Below are 13,378 nucleotides of genomic sequence, written 5' to 3'. Positions count from 1 at the left end.
AGATGCTTCTCCACAGCGCTGGTCACAGTCCCGTGGGAGCAGGCAGTGGAGGAGACAGTCTTGGTATTGGCTATGACACACAATTTTGGGGGCCAGACATGTTAACAACACTCTCTTGGTCTTTGCTCCCAGCATCCTCACAGGAAGGGCAGGGATGCTGCCTCAGTCAGCTCCAGGGTTTAAACCACAGCTCCGGAGACTGGGAAGTCCAAGATCAAGATGCCAGTAGACTTCACTCCTAGTGAGGGCTCGCCTCCTGCCTTCTTGCTGCGTCCTCACATGGCAGAGAAAGGTCTCCGATCCCTCCTGCTCTTCTCATAAGGACTCCGATCACGAGGGCTCCACCCTCAGGACTGTCTAAACCTAATTACCTCCCCAAGGCTCAGCTCCAAATACAATCACGCGGGAAGGTTAGGCCTTCCACGTCTGAATTTGGGGCGGGTGAGGAGCACACAGCTCAGCCCAGATGGACGCTCTGATGTCAGGCTGTGGTTTCTGCTTTCTTCGTGGGTAGGTCAGTGGGTGGGAATCTAGAAAGTGTGAGTGCTGTGTATGGAAGGGACAGGGAGAGACCTTCCCTGCCAAGTGGGGGATGCCTACCACCTGCTCCTGCCGCACCGAGCCCACAGCCAGAGCTCAGGAGGGTTTAGGGAAGGCTATCCCTGCACCCATAAACCGGGACACCTACCTCAAGTCCTCAGCGCTCCATCAGCTACCGTCCTCTCTGGACCCCTCCTAGCAAGGCCACCTCCAGCCCTGTCTTTCTCCCTGTGGCTCCCCAGTGCTCTGCACTTAACTAGCAGCACGTGCCTTCAATACCCTGGGTGCACGTGTGGCTCTGTAAACAAAGATAGGGCATCCAATTACTCTGGAAACAGCCTGTTTCTATCTGCAGATCAGACTAGCGCTGTTCACCTTGGGCATCGCTACTGATGGATGTGAACTTTCACCTTCAAGCCCCAACGTGATTCACGATGCGTGAGCGCGGAAAGCTTTCTTCACACAGGACCTGTGTGCACATCATCCCACTTAGCCCTCTACGTGGTTGGTATCATGGCTCCTGAAGGTGAGAAAACTGGGGCTGGGAGAGGTGAGTATTTACCCACATCTCCCAACGAATACGCAGTGGAACCAGAATTTGAAGTCACGTCATTTATTCCAAGAGCCTGAGCCTTTCTCAGTACTGGGTGGGGAGCCCGCTTTGGCTGGTCCCCCAAGCCCCCCAGTCTGGAACTGCACTCAGACAGCAAACGTGAGAGAATAGAAAAGGCTGATTGTGATTACATTTACATGGAACCGAGGGTAGCATCCAGCTGTGCCTGAAGTTGGATTGGTGGGTCAGTCCGACATCTTGAAAAAACTGGCGGCTTATTAAACTCTTCAAATTGACACTCGCTTTTACAGATTCCGCCTCCTATACAAGTCAGGGGCATTAGGGCTGGAGTAAACACATGCATATTTTGGAGACCGGGAAATTCCCCTGTGGAAACCAAGTGAATGTCCATTGCTAGAGATTCAGGTGAATAAATTATAGCACATTTACACACTATTGCAAACAATTAATTGAAGCTATCCAGAGGATTTAGAATTTCCCCAGGGCATTGCTGCCTAAGAAAAGTGAGACACAAGAAACTGAATATCGTATCATTCAGTAAAACAAACAACTACAAAAGGCTATTTGTACTGGGGTAATAAGTAGATGTAGGTGTGTGTGCATGAAAAATTATATACACATATGCATGTATGCACAGGTTACTGTCCATGATTTTAAAGGAAAATGTGGAAGGACCTCTTGGGATATTAGCACGGATCTCCCGTGGTTATGTGGATAAAGGAGAGAGACATGGAAAGGAAAATTGGACTAACAAGGCGAAGAAAAATAAGACTACACACACACACCTACACACACCCATGCATATGACATTATTGATGCATTTACATTATGTATGCATTATTATGCATTCATATAAATAAGTGCAGACAAACTTTTCAGAATGGTTTTCCTGAAGCAACTGGGCTGTTACCCTCAGATCTGGGTGAATGAGGGAGAGAAGACAGGACCTAGGGGGACCCAAGAAACTGTGAAGAGGCTGGGGTCGGAGAAGGTCACGTCACAGGCTCTCCACGCCCCCCACAACCTAAAGAGAAGGGCTCGTTTCCCTCTTGGTTTTGACGCTGGCAGAAGGAACTGTGTGATTTGGGGTCTGTCCCCGAGCTGCTGTCTCGGAGGCTCCACTCAGCTCAGGGCTGAGCTAAACCGTAGGAGGGAAAATAAACGCTCTTGCAGTCTTGCTGCCCCTGGGGAGGCCAAAACACTCATCATTCAAACAGGCACCATCTTGCGAGCGAAGGGAGAGCTATTAACGGTTATATCAGCAGGTACAAACCAGGCCTGTCCCTGGCAGACCTCGGGGCGGGACCACGTGAGCTGCAACCCTTAAGGTGGGGGGGGGGGGTGGCGTCTTCATACCATATTCCATTATCTTCTCTGTGCCAAGTGTTCACCTGTCTCACGAACACTAGTCTGGTGAAATGGAAACTATTCTTAATGATTGGGACAGGAGAGCTCATGGCCTCAAGGTCACAGCGGCTTATGGCTGCTACAGACCTTGCTTGACCCCAATCGTCAAAGCCCTGGGCTGAGCGTGTCTGGGACATCGGCCCGTGACCTCCGTGTGGCTGGCCTGGTCTTCAGAAGATGGAAATAATCGCCATGTTATGCTGCTAGCGCAATGTGAACCTGATGTGTCCAGCATCACCAGCTTGGAATATAAAGTAAGTATTTGCCAGGACGCCTGGGTGGCCCAGTTGGTTAAGCGTCCGTCTTCAACTTAGGTCCTGATCTCACTGCTTGCGGGTTCAAGCCCCGTGTTGGGGTCTGTGCTGACAGCTCGGAGTCTGGAGCCTGCTTCAGATTCTGTGTCTCCCTCTCTCTCTGACCCTCCCCTGCTCGCGCTCTGTCTCGGTCTCTCTCTCGAAAACAAACTAAAAGAAATTTTCAAGTATATGCCTAATATCCAAGTTCAGTGACCAGCCTTCCATCTAGGGATCTCAAGAAGGTTTTATTCCTATCTCAGGGTCTTCATTTAATTCAGGGCACCCACATAGAAACTGCAGAGAGGACCACGGGAGGCAGAAATGGAAGGGAGAGGAGAAATCATATTTTCCCAAACTGTATACTCATTTGAAATGTCACAATTAGATCTACAAGATGCATTTTCCTTGGCTACGGGAAGAAAGCTGTTTTAAATAGCATAGAGAATCAGACTAACAGAAAAGGAAGCAGAGTACAGCGGTTGAGTTGAGGGAAAGACCCTGATGATTCTGTTCAAGCCCTTAGATGGAGCCATGCCTGAAGTCCACTCCTCAGTGCTACAGACAGAATAATCACTCCCTAAATTGCTCATGTCCTCATCCTTAAAGCCCGTGAACACAGTATCTTACATGGCAAAAGGGACATTACAGATATGATTAGGCTGAGAATCTTGAGATGGGAAAATCATCCTGGCTTACCTGGGTGGGCTCAGTCTAATCCCAAGGGGCCTTTATAACAGGGAGGCAGGAGGGTCAGAGTCTGAGAGGACATGTGAGGACAGAAACAGAGCTTAAATTGACACCACTGCAGGAAGGGGCCCCTGAGCCAAGGAGTTTGGGCATGTTCTCTGGAAGCTAAAACAAGCAGGGAATGAGTTCTTTCCCGGAGCTTCCAGAAAGGATGGTGCCTGGCCGGCGTAAACTCATGTTCAGACATCTGAGCTACTTTCAGAGCTGTGATACAACACATCTGTGTTGTTTTAAGCCACTAAAATGGAGGCAATCTGTGACAGCAGTGATAGACAAGTTGCTGGGGCCACGTTAGCTTGGGTTAGAGCTGGTTTTCTGTCATTTGGAACCAAAGGACCCGGACTAGCCCACCAGCTGCCAGGAGGCCGGTGCCTCTGTTCGCTGTAGCCCCGTCATGAACTTGTTTCTGGAAGGCACCGGAAGTTGGAGTCGAGGAAGGCACACGGGGCCAGTTTGTCTCCTTCTGCTAATGGAGCATCCCAGCGAGGCCCGGATAGGCCGAATGGCTTCCCTGGGGCTGCCGATGAGTTCTCTACCTTCACGGACTCTGGATCTAGAGTCTACGGACAGGCTGCAGTGGACGGGGGCCTGGGGAATCCCAGAGAAGGACACGGGAGCGCAGGAGCATGTGCATGGGGTGGTGGGGGTGGGGGGTAGTTTGTCCCTTTGGGCTCCCTGGGGGCATGGGGGGGTCCAGAACCCTGTCTCCCTGGGACTGACTGCCTTTGCAGAAGAGGCTGGAGGGCCAGCTTGAACCAGTGCCTGTGCCCCTGGGCTCCATGCCCGCCGACCCACCCCTTCCCAGGGTGTCCCTTCACTGCCTAGGAGCCCGGGGCTGCTGGTGAGACCCATCTCCCCCGGTGTCACCAGGCACCCGCCATCCAGCCTCCCAGATCTGATTGTTTTGACAGCTTCGCCCAATTACAAAGCGAAGGCCCCATTTGGTGATGAGAAAAGCAATATTGTGGCAGAGCCGTCTCATTTCTTTGAAAATCAGCGGTAAGTGAATTTGCATCCACTTAGTAGTAAATATGTCTGGCTGGCCCCCTCTCCAGCTATTGCGAGGGATTGAGATGCACGCAGGTCTGCTTTATTATTTTATGATGGAGAGCAGGGGGGAGACGGAGAAGGGTGGGGACAGCAAGGGAGGGAGAAAAAGATGAAGAGTCGTTTCTTGGGGAGGAAAAAAAAAGCAAAGCTGAGAAGTTCTCGCATGTTTTGCAAGGTTTCTTAGCTTGTGGCTGGGCGCCAGGAATCAAGGTGGGCAAATCATTTCGGGCAAAGAGAGAGGCCTCTTCGGCCCCGTGTGTTATGATTTAGAAGGCTCTGAAGAACGCTTGTCATGACATGCCCTCTAAAACCCTCTTTAAAATTCAGCTGGGAAGGACCAGAGAAAAGATATACAGGCCTTTGTGGGGAGCACGGGAGCGGGAGACTTCGCCGGGAAGCCGCGGAGGAGAGGGGTCTGGGCAGATCTGTTTAAACCCCAGGTTGGGAGCTTCTGGGAAGAAGAGGGCTTTATCCTTTTTAAGAATAAAGTGGACACTGTCTCTTTCTGATTGGAGAGAAGCCAGTAACTGAATGTTTTATGATCTCTGCAGAGGAACGCCCTGGTTGACTCTCTTCTCTTTTTACTTCTGTGGCCGGGAGGAAGCCTACGGGGGAAGAAAGGGGAGCACGATCACCTCCACAACAGGATGTGGAAGAGGCCCCTCGACGTGGGATTCCCTAAGTGGGAAGCCCTGACTGTATCAGAGATGGAGCAGCCGGGGATGATGGAGACCACACTTCTTACCTTGGCCTTCAAGGCCGCTTTGATTTGATTCCCAGCTTTTCACTCAAATGAAAGCCCACAAAATCCCAGGAAAGTCTTTTTTGTTCGCCTCTGTTTCTTTATCAGTAGAAGTTCCTAACGGCTTCTTCCCTCTAGTTCACTGTCAGGCTCGGGTTTATTCTTTCTACACAACATTGGAACAGTCTGCTACCTGGACAACTGTTCCCGGGACATTTTCATGGATAAAGGCAACTAACATTCATGTATCGCCATGGGGCACAGGGACGCAAGTTGGCTTGTTCAACACAGACAGGACTCAGGGAGGCAAGGGAGGTGTCTTCCTATATTTTATATCGGAGTTGTCTCACTGGCCCCTGGTGCCCCAGTCCTGTCACCCAAGGTCACCCAAGGTCATACAACTAGAAAGGGCCATGCCGGGATTCAAACCCAGGGGGTCTGGCTCTCATCCACTCCACCATACTGCCTCTCTAATAATCGTACATAATAATTACTTATTCAATAATAACCACAGGGTGCTTACGAGGCACCTAAGTGTGTAAGGCACTGCGTTACTTCAACTGAAATTCCTCCTGTCTGGTCATACAACGTGATAAGGCAAGAATTATTATTAGCTCCATTTTGCAGATGATAAAAATGAGGCACAGAAGGGTTGAGTGCCCTACCCAAAGTCACACAGCCAACGAGTAGGAGGTAAAGGCCTTTAACTCCATGCCCACCCAACTCCAGACTTGCCTGCAAAGGGGTTCAGGACATGCCACGCCCAAATGTGCCATTTTGGCATAGTGATTATTTTGAGTTGCAGGCACTTGAGAAATCGGCAGGTTCAGGAAGGGCTCTCCGACCTTCCTCCTTCTACCTACAGGCAGGTCCTGACATTTCCCATGAGAAAGGAGCCCTCCCTGTATCAGGCTGCGAACACTCTTATTACCGGAAACCATAGCCGATGCTGGTTACGGACCTGTACGCACAAACCGAACAAAATGACCCAAATTTTCTGTTTGTTCCGTAGCTTTTAGTCGCTCTCCCACAATTTACTGCCTCCAGCCCAGACCCCTTTGCCTTTGCTCAGAAAGATACACACGTTTGGTCTAATGGCTTCTTCAGCTCTTCATTTGCCTTCTGGAGACATCCCTGTCCACGCAGAAACAGTCGATACTTTTGCAGGCTTGTCTCCTGCGATCCCTCTTATGTCGATGTCATGCGTAGGCTGGGCGCAGAGCCGAAGGGGACAGTGCAGTTTTCCTCCCTCACACGTTCTCAGCCACTGGCCAAAGTGTAGCAGGTTCCTCGGCCCCAGACTCACTGGGTGCTGCCCTCCATTAAGCACGGCCCTGGGCGCTCAGGACCTCGGTCCCCATCCTCAGAGAATCCAGGGTCCGTGGGACAACCGCCGGGGAAGGGGACAGTTAAGAAGGGCATCTCCCAGCTCTGAGTTTGCTGGTGTCTCACGCGCAGAGTGCATGGAGCAGGTGCCGGTCTTTTCCTACAAGGGCACCACTGTTGCTCTGAAGGGAGCTTGTTGCCGGCTCAGTTACCTGAAGGCATCGGGACCTGGGGCGGGGGGGGGGGGGGGGGGGGGGGGGGGGGGGGGGGGGGGGGGGGGGGGGCGGCAGGCACAAGGCAGGATCCCCCCTCCCCCCCGCTTGTGTGACAGCAGCAAAGCCAAAGCGTTCTCAGCAGCCAGCCAGCCAGCTGCACGGGACCCCACGGCGTTCACCTGGTGGCTCTTCCGGGCTTGTTTACTGTCGCGTTTATTGAATCTGACTTGTCTGGAAATAATTGCATTAATATTATTGACATTAATAGTACGCCCAGATGTATTTATATCTGGCTTCTCCTCGAGCTAAGATTCGGCTCAGCGTTACTCCTGCACGAGTGGTCAGAGGCAGGCGGGGCTGCTACGTGGAGTGGGGGAGGGGGTAGGAGATGTGCAGGGGTCACACCTGTCCAGGAGGCAGATGACTGGGACCCCTCCCAGGCCAGACATACAGAGACTCTCAAATTAAAACTATCCTGCTCTGGGGGGGCAATTGGGGGGCTCAGTCAGTTAGGTATCTGACTTCAGCTCAGGTCATGATCTCACAGTTCGTGAGTTCGAGCCCCGCATGGGGCTCTTTGCTGACAGCTCGGAGCCTGGAGCCTGCTTAGGATCCTGTCTCTCTCTCTCTCTCTCTCTCTCTCTCTCTTTCCCTCTCCTGCTCATGCTTTGTCTCTCTCTCTCAAAAATAAATAAACATTAAAAAAAAACTGTCCTGCTCTGGCTCCCACAGCTGGCTGGTGGGGCATTCCTTTGAAAGGGAGAGAGGGCAAGTTTGCGAAGATTTCCAGAAGGGGAAGGTGGGTTTTGCCAGAAAGCTTCTCACGCCGGGCTTCCCCACCCCCCACAGCCAACCTCTCAGACCCATGTCAACGCATCGATGGGCTGCAGGGCTGGGCAGTTTGGTTTCCACCCTGACCCTGTGGGTTCCGCCCCGTGAGTGTGAGAATCTTAGCAGGAAAGAGGGAACATGTGCCCGAGGTCTGCTGTTCGTCTCCAATGGTGTGTGACTTGCAAATCAAGGTGAGTGTATGTGTGTTGTTTCAAAGGTACAAGCAAACCTTGATTCTCAAAATCTAGACTTTTTATAATTCACTAGGCTTATTTTACTAGCCACATGGGATTCTAACACAAAAAGGCTTCCTGCTACTTATTTTTTTAATTCAAAAGAGTACATAAAATGTATATATGCAGCTTAAGGAATAATAATAAAATAAAGACACCCGTATATTCACCATTCAGCTGGAGAAATAGAGCACTGTCAGGACCCTGGAAACCCCTGAGGATTTATTCCCCGTCACAGGCCCCCCCCGCCCCCCGCTGTCAGCTCTACCCTTGATTTCATGCTAATCATTTCCTTACTGGCCTTTTTTTTTTTTTTACAAAGTTTTACCAGGCATGCATGCACTCCCAAACAATGTGTTATGTAGCTCTGCGTGCGTTTTGAACTTTATATAATGGGATCATGCCGCATATTTTCTTCTGTGCCTTGCTTTTTCTGCTCAATACTGTTGAGTCCTCTTGTGTTGCCTGTGAGCAGTAATTTATTTATTTTCAACTTCTTTTTAAAAACGTCAAAATTATTTTTTTATTTCCTTATAATTTTTTTTAGTTTATTTGTTCATTTTGAGAGAGAGAGAGGTAGAGAGAGAGAGAGAGAGAGAGAGAGCAGGGCAGAGAGGGAGAGAGGAAGAGAGAGAGAATCCCAAGCAGGCTCTGAACCAGCAGCGGGGAGCCTGACGTGGGGCTTGAACTCACGAACTGAGAGATCATGACCTGAGCTGAAACCGAGTCGGACACTAAGCTGACTGAGCTGAGCCACCCAGGAGCCCATATTTATTTTCACTTCTAAGTAGGGGTCTGGTGTATGGATATGCTGTAACATGCAGCGATTTGTTTGCCCAAACTAATATTGCTGGAATGTTGGGATTTGGGCTTCAGGAATGTTGCCCTGAATATCCATTCACTCCTGTTTGCCGCTCTGAGTAGGTCCTCACTCACTCAGAGCTGATGTCTTCTGGGAGTTAGTTAAAAACGCAGAAAGCCAGGGACCTCTCCCAAACCCGCAGAATCAGAATCTGCATCGTAAGAAAATCATATATGCGTTAAAGTTTGGGAAACGCTGCACTAAATACGTAGGTTTATACCTAAAAGTGCCCTGTCGAGGGCCAGGGCAAGCACACCCTCCACTTTATAAAGCACTGGAAGCTATTTTCCAACATGATTATGCCGGTTCCTGTCTCCTGCAACTGAGCACGGTAAACATTCTGTTTTCCACATCGCCAGCGCTCTTGGGATTGACTTTTTTTTTTTAAGTTCATTTATTTATTTATTTATTTTTAATTTTTTTTTTTTTACTGTATTTATTTGAGAGAGAGAGAGAGAAAGAGCATGAGCAGGGGAAGGTCAGAGAGAGAGGGAGACACAGAATCTGAAGCAGGCTCCAGGCTCTGAGCTAGCAGTCAGCACAGAGCCTGATGTGGGGCTCGAACCCATGAACTGTGAGATCATGACCTGAGCCGAAGCCGGACGCTTAACCGACTGAGCCACCCAGGTGCCCTCATTTATTTATTTTTGAGAGAGAGCGAGAGCAAGAGTGCATGCATGCATGTGAGCGGAGGAGGGGCAAAGAGAGAGAGGAAGACAGAGAATCCCAAGCAGGCTCCAGGATGTCAGCACGGAGTCCGATGTGGGGCTCAAGCTCACGAATTGTGAGATCATGACCTGAGCCAAAACCAAGAGTCGGGCACTGAGCCGATGGAGCCACCTGGGCGCCCCTGGTATTGGCTTTGGATCTTTGCCAGTCTGGCAGGTGCGAGATGGTGTCTCCGTGTGCTCTTTCTTTTCCTTGTCCTGATTTCCAGCATGTTCTAGATGACGCCATGCTCTGGCTCCGAGGACCACGCTTAGAGTAGTAACCAAGATTCTTGCCTTTCCATGTGTTTACGGGCCATCGTGCTTTCTTTTCTGGCCACAGCCTGATGTTTTGGTCTATTTTGTGGTTGGGTTGGGTGTCTTTTTCTAATTGATTCATAGGAGGTGTTCTGCTTAGGACTTTCACAGCGTGGTTCCGGTGCTAGAGCCACACCAGGGCTGCACACAGATTTCCCAGCCTCCTCTATGCTTAGATTGGACCATGGGACCAAGATCCCATTACAGGAATGATAGTCGCGTCGGTTTGCCAGGGCTGCCCCAACAAAACACCGCATACTGGGGTCTCTTGAACAAAAGAAACTAATTTTCTCACTGTTCCAAAATCATGATGTTGGCAGGTTCGATTTCTTCTGAGGCCTCTGTCCTTGGCTTGCTGGTGGCTTCTCTCTGGCTGTGTCTTCACGGGTCCTACCTGGTCTGTGTGTCTCTCTGTCCTTATAAAGGACATGGATATTGGAGAAAGACCCACACTGTGACCTCATTTCACCTTAATGACCTCTGTATTTTATTAATTTTTTTAGAGTTTACTTATTTTTGAGAGACTGAGAGAGACAGAGTGTGAGCAGGGGAGGGGCAGAGAGAGAGGGAGACACAGAATCTGAAGCAGGCTCCAGGCTCTGAGCTGTCAGCACAGAGCCCGACGCAGGGCTCGAACCCACAAACTGTGAGATCATGACCTGAGCCGAAGTCGGACGCTCAACCGACTGAGTCTCCCAGGCGCCCCCAGAATTACCTCTATAAAGGCTCTGTCTCCAAATACAGTCACAATATGAAGGGTTAAGAGTTCAACGTGTGACTTTTGGGGGATGGCATTGCTCATTACGTCACAGCAAAGCCTTAGAAACACCCCACACGGGTTTCCAGCCCCTTCTTTCCCTATTGGGGCAACTTTGGAAGCCCCGTGTTCTGGGTGGGCACTGCCCCAACAGGAAAGAGGCAGCCGAGATGTCTGTCCCTCGGCTAAGACATGGCAGCGACCAAACCTGCCCTGTGTAGGGCCACCGAGATCGGAAGATAGGTCACCACAAACCCGAATCTTCTCTCCTGACGAACGCATGTGTTGAGACAGGCTAGACCCTGCGTTCTCTTGCAGATATTGCCCTTGCCCACTCTTGGAATTGAAGTGACGCTCGCCTTTTAAAATGATCTGGGCATGTTTCCCCTTTTTCTATTATCTGGAAGAGTGGTTCCTAAAACATTCGGTAGAAATTGCTGATAAATCATTTGGACCTGGTTTTTCCTTTCTGGGAAGATTTTAAACTAATGATTCAATTTCTCTAAAGGTCATTGGACTCTCCATGGTTTTTCTGCCGCTTCTTTGGTGAGGTGTATTTCTTTTTAAAGAATACATCCATTTTGTCTAAGCTTTAAAATGTATCACAGCGTTTCCCATAATAAACTTTTTCATTTGTTCAATCATTGCAGCCTGTGCGGTTATGATCTGTTTCTAGTTCTTTTTTTTTAATGTTTATTTATTTTTGAGAGAGAGAGAGAGAGAGTGAGCAGGGGAGGAGCAGAGAGAGGAGGAGACAGAAGATTCAAAGTGGGTTCTGTGCTGACAGCAGAGAGCCCAATGTGGGGCTCGAACTCACGAGCTGTGAGATCATGACTTGAGCCGAAGTTGGACGCTCAACCGACTGAGCTACCCAGGTGCCTCTCTTTCTAATACTTAATATTGTTTATAATTTTCATTCGCCCTCCCTACCATCTTCTTATTTTCTTCTGAATAATCATGCAAGGGAATTGCCTTTTTAGAAAGCTTTCCCCCCTCAAAGAACCAACCTTTGGCTTTGATTATTCTTTCTGTTGCACTTTGTTTTGTGCTTTTTATTTTGTTCTCAACTTTAATATTTTATTTTTCTGCTTTCATTGGCTTTCTTCTGCCATTCTTTTGAACACTTAGCCTGGTTACTTAAGTCATTAATTTTGAGACACTTTAATTCTAGTATAAACAATATAGGTGTCATTTTCTTCTAAATACTATTTTAGTTGTACTGCAACAATTTTTATAGAAAATACTTTTTCACAGGTTCACTCAGATTTCTAGTTTTTAATTTCCATTGGAGTTTTTTTCTTAGGTCCATGGTTGTATAGATATTTTAAAAATTCCAGATCTATGGATTTTTTTCAAAGAGTTTTTTAAAGTTTATTTGTTTATTGGGGGAGAGGGGCAGAGAGAGAGGGGGAGAGAGAATCCCAAGCAGGCTCTGTGCTATTAGCACAGAGACCAATGCAGGGCTCAAACTCATGAACCATGATTTCATGACCTGACCAACATCAAGAGTTGGACACTTAACTGAGCCACCCAGGCAGCCCCCCTCCCAAGATCTATGGATTTTTAGTGGGTATATTTTTGTTATTAAATTTCGTACATGAATGAATTAGGGAATACAGGATTATTAGGATCTGCTGAGGTAGTTCTATGGTCTAGAACATATTTTTGTAATTATTCCATGAATGCTTTGAAATAAATGTGTACCTCCTATGTTGGGCACAACATTCCATGTACCATCAGGAGAGCTTTCTTATTTGCACTGTTCAAATTTTTTATTATTCTTGGTAATTTTTTGTCAGCATGATCAGTCACTGGGATGGGTGGATGGAAAATGTCTTACTATGTGAATTCTTAAACTTCCTCTTGTGGTTTTGTCATGATTTGCTTTATCTATCTTGAGCTTCATTTTGGTGCATAGAAGTTTAGAATTGTGGCTCCTTGATGAGTTGAAACTTTTATCATTATGTACGAAGTCTCTTTATTTTTAGCGATATTTTTGCCCCTAAATCTATTTTAATCTAATATAAAGATAGCTTCACCGGCATTCTTTTGGTATTTTCTTGATCTATCATCTTCCTTTTTGTTTTTGTTTTTGTTCTTTTACTTTAAATTTTATGTTGACTTTCCATCTTCATGGTTTTTTTCCTCCATCTCCTCTAAATCACACTTAAATTTTTATCTATCTATATTTTTAATTGAGAGAGAGAGAGAATGTAAGCAAGGGATGAGCAGGGGGAGAGACAGAGAGAGGGAGGGAGAGAGATAGAGAGAAGAGAGAATCCTAAGCAGGCTCCACGCTCAGCATGGAGCTTGACCTGGGGCTTGACTCGATGACCCTGGGATCATGACCTAAGCTTAAATCGAGAGTTGGATGCTCAACTGACTGAGTCACCCAGGCGCTCCATAGATTTTTAAAATTTAGTTTAAATTTAGTTTGATAATCTTGATTTTTAACCGGAAAATTGAATTCATTCTCATTTATTATGATTGACATACTTGGATTTATTTCTACTTTTTCTTTCAAGCTTTTTATTGTCTGGATTTCTGTTTGTTTCTTTCCTCCACCCCCTTTCTTTAGAATAACTTCTTTATTTCTATTATTATTACTATTATTAATTATTTTCCATCTACTTGCTTGGGAATCATATACTCTATGTTTATGTTATTTATTGGTTGCTCTAGCTATTTTACATACTTGGCTTAATAAAGTTTAAAGCTAATCAATACATTTTCATTCCTCTTCACTCTCCTAACTCCTTTGCTTTTCCATATA

The sequence above is a fragment of the Suricata suricatta genome, chromosome 17 (assembly GCF_006229205.1).
Source record: "Suricata suricatta isolate VVHF042 chromosome 17, meerkat_22Aug2017_6uvM2_HiC, whole genome shotgun sequence".
NCBI classification, from domain to species: domain Eukaryota; kingdom Metazoa; phylum Chordata; class Mammalia; order Carnivora; family Herpestidae; genus Suricata; species Suricata suricatta.
Note: the sequence above shows the minus strand (reverse complement) of the source record.